Here is a 5,743-nt window from a genome sequence, read left to right as displayed (position 1 = left end):
CCCACACTTATTTAATCTATATGCTGAGCAAATAATCTGAGAAGCTGGACTATATGAAGAAAAACGTGGCATCAGGATTGGAGGAAGAATCATTAACAATCTGAGATATGCTGATGATACAACTTTGCTTGCTGAAAGTTAGGATGACTTGAGGCACTTACTGATGAAGATTGAAGAATACAGTTTGCACTATGGGTTGTTGTTGTGGTGGTTATGTGCTGTCAAGTCAGCCCCAACTCATAGCGACCTCTCCTTGGGTTTCCGAGGCAGTATCACTACAGAAGTAGGATTGCCCAACCTTCCCTCCACTTTACCAACCATGATATCCTTCCCCAGGAAATGGCTGCACTTCTTTGAGGACAGATTTGTTCATTCTTCTGGCAGTTCACGGTACTTTCAGCATTGTTTGCCAACACCACAATTCAAAAGCAGCAATTCTTCTTCGGTCTTCCTTGTTCATTGTCCAGCTCTCACATGCATATGAGACAAGTGAAAACATCATGGCTTGAGTTAGGTACACCTTAGTCTTCAAACAGACATCTTTGCTCTTCAGCTCTTTAAAGAGGTCTTTTGCAACAGATTTGCCTAGTGCAATACGGTATCTCATTTCTTGACTGCTGCTTCCATGGGTTTTGATGTGGAACCAAGTAATACGAAATCCTTGACAACTTCAATCTTTACTCCATTTATTGTGATGATGCTTATTGGTCGAGTTGTGAGGATTTTTGTTTTCTTTATGTTGAGGTGTAATCCGTACTGCAGACTGTAGTCTTATTCTTCATCAGTAAGTGCTTTGAGTTATCTTCACTTTCAGCAAGCAAGCTTGTGTCATCTGCATATTGCTGGTTGTTAATGAGTCTTCCTCCAATCCTGATGTCATGCTATTCTTCATATAGTACAGCTTCTTGGATTATTTGCTCAGTATACAGATTGAATAAGTATGATGAAACCCTTACTTACTCCCTTTCTGATTTTAAACCAAGCAGTATCCTTTTGTTCTGTTCAAATGACAGCTTCCTTGCCTATGTACAAGTTCCTCATGGGTACAATTAAGTGTTCTGGAACTCTCATTCTTCTCAATGCTATCCATAATTTATTACAATCCACACAATCAAATTCCTTTGCATAGTCAATAAAACACAAGTAAACATCTTTCTGGTAATTTTTGCTTTCAGCCAAGATCCATCTGACATCAGCAATGATATCCCTCATTCCACGTCCTCTTCTGAATCCAGCTTGCATTTCTGGAAGTTTCCTGTCAATACATTGCTGCAACTGTTTTTGGATTATTTTCAGCAAGATTTTACTTCTGTGTGATATAAATGATATTGTTTGATAATTTTCAAATTCTGAGGGATCACCTTTCTTGGGAATGGGTACAAATATGGATCTCTTCCAGTCAGGTGGCCAGGTAGTTGTCTTCCAAATTTCTTGGTATAGTTGAGTGAGTGCCCTAGCACAGCATCCATTTGTAGAAAGTATTCTGTCAGTTCCTGGAGTCTTGTTTTTTGCCAATTCCTTTAGTGTAGCTTCAACTTCTTTCAATACCATCAGTTCTTGATTATATGCCAACTTGCAAAATGGATGAACATTGATCAATTCTTTTTGGTGTAGTGACTCTATGTATTCCTTCCATCTTCTTTTGATGTTTCCTGCATTGTGCATTGTTTAGTATTTTGCCTATAGAATCTTTCTATATTTCAACTTGAGGCTTGAATTTTTTTCTTCATTTCTTTCAGGTTGAGGAATGCTAAGTGTGTTCTTCCCCTTTGTTTTTCTAACTCCAGGTCTTTGCACATTTCATTATAAAAATTGACTGAGTCTTCTCAAGCTGCTCTTTGAAATCTTCTGTTCAGCTCTTTTTTGTTGTCATTTCTTCCATTTGCTTCAGCTACTCTCCATTCAAAGGCAAGTTTCAGAGTCTCTTCCGACACCCATTTCAATCTTTTCTTCCTTTCCTGTCTTTTTAATGACCTTTTGTTTTCTTGACGTATGATGTTCTTGATGTCATCCCATAATTCCTCTGATTTTCGGTCATGGTGTTCAAGGCATCAAATCTATTCTTAAGATTCTCCTAGTATTTGTATAATACATTTGTTATAACTGATAAACCATTATTGATACACTATTATTAACAAAAGTACATAATTTACATTAGGGTTTACTCCTTGTGTTTTACAGATCAGTGAGTTTAATTCAATGCATAATGTTATTGCAGTATAATACAGAATAGTTAAACTCCTGTAAAATTCTTACCAGCTAACTTTACATGTTGGACTGGAAACCAAAAGTCATTAATTATATTTTAATTAAGCCTGACAATAAAGTATATGTACCTTTAAAGGTCTCTTGGTGGCATAAGTGATTTGGGCAATCTACTTCCATAGTGATACTGCCTCAGAAACCCAAGGAGGGGTCACTATGAGTCAGATCCAACTCAACGGTAGTGAGTTTTGTTTGGTTTTGGTTACTAACCTAAAGATTGGTGGTTCAAACCCACCAGCAATACAGTGGAAGAAAAGGCCTGGTGAACTGCTTCTGTAAATATTACAGCCAAGAAAACCCTATAGAGCAGTTGTACTCTGATGGGGTTATCATAAGTTGGAAATGACTCCATGGTAATGGATTTTGGGTTTTCTTTTTTTTTTTTTTTTACCATCTTTCTTTCTTTCTCTTTTTTTGTTGTGGTTTAGGTGAAAGTTTAATGAGTTTGTTTTTTGATATGTACTTTCAAGTCAGAAAATAAACTGACAATGTCTCCAGTATGTGTGTTTAAAATAATTAAAAGTAAGTTAGTAGTAAAAGACTAGTATGTTTCCAAAGACAGAAAGGAAGTGTAAATACATGTTTCCTGAGATGAAAGGTTTGATTTTTTTTCCCCCACATGAAATTTGGGGTCTTATTTTGACTATTTTATTGAAAACTCAGAAAGCTGGACCTTTATACCTCTAGGTCAAAATGGATGAGCATTTCTCCAGGCTTGCCCAGTCGCTAATCTTAGCACTACACATTCAAAAGCTTGACTTCAGTCAATGTTCAATCAGGCTCTTAGCTCTGTCCAATAATCCTTGGGACTGCACTCTTGTCAAAACTCTTAGGCACAATCCCCTTACTCCAACTTCTGTGAATGACCTAGACTTATACTAAACAGAGATCTAAAGGAGATCTTACAGGAAATCCCTCATCTTCCAGGTACAAAATATAGAAAATTCCACTCACATCTGTATCCATCCTATCATCCTAGCTGCTGTAACCAGAGAGTAGGCATGTCTCCTACCTTAGGTCAGCATCTTTGCTTGCATAATCCCATTTCCCTTGCTTCTTCTCAGGGATATTGCACTATTTTATTACTTCATTTATTTCAGTTACTAGTTTCTCCTTCCCAACTGGCTCCTTCCCACAATATAACTTAAACATGCTCATAATTCTGAACTTAAACAAATAAAAATCCTCTGTAGTCCAATTCTGCTCATAAGCAAGCATGTTCTTCCTTTGTTGTTGTTGGGTGTCAAATGAGTTCTAACTCCTAGTGACCATATGTTTAACAAAACAGAACAATGCCCAGTCTTGTGCCAGTCTCACAAGGGTTGCTATGCTTGAGCTGATCATTGCAGCCACTATGTCAATCCATCACATTGAGGGTCTTCACCTTTTTCACTCCTTTACCAAGCATGATGTCCTTTTCTATGAATTGGCTCCTTCTGAAAACATATCCAAAGGACAAAAGATGAAGTCTGGCCATTCTCGTTTCTAAGGAACATTCTGGCTGTACTTCTTCCAGGACAGGTTTTTCTGTTTTTCTAGCAGCCATGGTATTTGCAGTATTCTTTGCCAACACCACAATTCAAAGAACATCAATTCTTCTTTGATCTTCCTTATTCATTTTCCAGCTTTTATATGCATATGAGGCAATTGAAAATATCATGGCTTGGGTCAGGTGCACCTTAGTTCTCAAAGTGACATTTTTGCTCTTTAAAGAAGTCTTTTGCAGTAGATTGTCTCAATGTAATATGTCATCAGATTTCTTGACTGCTGCTTCCATGGGTTTTGATTGTGGATCCAAGTAAAATGAAATCCCTGACAACTTCAATTTTTTTTCTCCATTTATCATGGTGTTACTTATTGGTCCAGTAGTAAAGATTTTTGTTTTCTTTACATTGAGATGTAATCCATACTGAAGGCTGTAGTCTTTTATCTTCATCAGTAAGTGCTTCAAGTCTTTTTCACTTTCAGCAAGAAAGGTTGTGGCATCTGCATATCTCAGGTTGTTAATGAGTCTTCCTCCAATCCTGATGCCATAATCTTCTTCATATAGTCCAGCTTTTTGGATTATTTGCCAAGCATACAGATTGAATAAATATGGTGAAAGGATACAACCCTGACACACATCCTTCCTGAGTTTAAACCATGCAGTATCCCCTTGTTCTGTCTGAACAGCTGCTTCTTGCCTATGTACAGGTTCCTCATGAGCACAATTAAGTGTTCTGGAACTCCCATTCTTCACAAGGCCATGCATAATTTGTTATGATCCACACAGTCTAATGCCTTTGCATAGTCAATACAACACAGGTTAATATTTTTCGGGTATTCTTTGCTTTCAGCCAAGGTCCATCTGACATCAGCAACAATATCCCTTGTTCCATGCCCTCTTCTGAACCCAGCTGGAATTTCTGACTGTTTCCTGTCAGGACACTGCTGCAACCATTTTTGAATTATCTTCACCAAAAATTTACTTGCATGTGATATTATCACATTGTTTTATTATTGTTTTCTTTATATTGATATTATTGTTCAACAATTTCCACACTCTGTTGGATCACCTTTCTTTGGAATGACCACAAATATGGATCTCTTCCAGTCGGTTGGTCAGGTAGCTGATTTCCCAATTTCTTGGCATAAATGAACACTGCATTCATTTGTTGAAACATCTCGGTGGATGATCTTTCATTCCTGAAGCCTTACCTTTTGCCAATTCCTTCAGTGCAGCTTGGCCTTCTTCTTTCAACACCGTCGGTTCTTGATCATATCATATACTACTTCCTGAAATGGCTGAATGTTGTCCAATTCTTTTTGGTACAGTGACTTCTAACTTCTTTTGATGTTTCCTGCATGAAATGCTTCAATGTTGCTACTTGAGGCTTGATTCTTTTTCCTTCAGTTCTTTCAGCTTGAGAAATGTCAAGGATGTTCTTTGCTTTTGATTTTCTTACTCCAGCAGGTCTTTGAACATTTCATTATCATATTTTACTTTGTTTTCTCAGGCTGCCCTTTTAAATCTGTTCAGCTCTTTTATTTCATCATTTCTTCCATTTGCTTTAGCTACTCTCTACTCAAGAGCAAGTTCCAGAGTCTCTTCTGACATCCATATTGGTCTTTTTTTCCTCTCCTGTCTTTTTAATGACCTTCTGCTTTCTTCATGTATGATGTTCTTGAGGTCATGTTACAACTCATCTGGTTTTCAGTCATCAGTATTCAATGCATCAAATCTATTCTTTAGAAGGTGTCTAAATTCAGATGTAATAAAATCAAAGTCATGATTTGGCTCCTATGGGCTGGTTTTAATTTTCTTCAACCTCAACTTCAACTTGCATATGAGCAATTAAATGACAGTTTGTGAGTTCTGGCAAGATGGCGGACTAGGCAGAAGGATTGCACAGACCCTCTTCAACAAAGAAAAGGGAAACCAGTTAACACAGACACAGAAGATAATCGTGGACCCCTGAGCCTTGAAGGGAAGGATACA

The sequence above is a fragment of the Orycteropus afer genome, unplaced genomic scaffold (genome assembly GCF_000298275.1).
Source record: "Orycteropus afer afer isolate SDZICR_OR568_19922 unplaced genomic scaffold, OryAfe1.0 scaffold00089, whole genome shotgun sequence".
Lineage (NCBI taxonomy): Eukaryota > Metazoa > Chordata > Mammalia > Tubulidentata > Orycteropodidae > Orycteropus > Orycteropus afer.
This window is presented reverse-complemented; position numbering follows the sequence as displayed.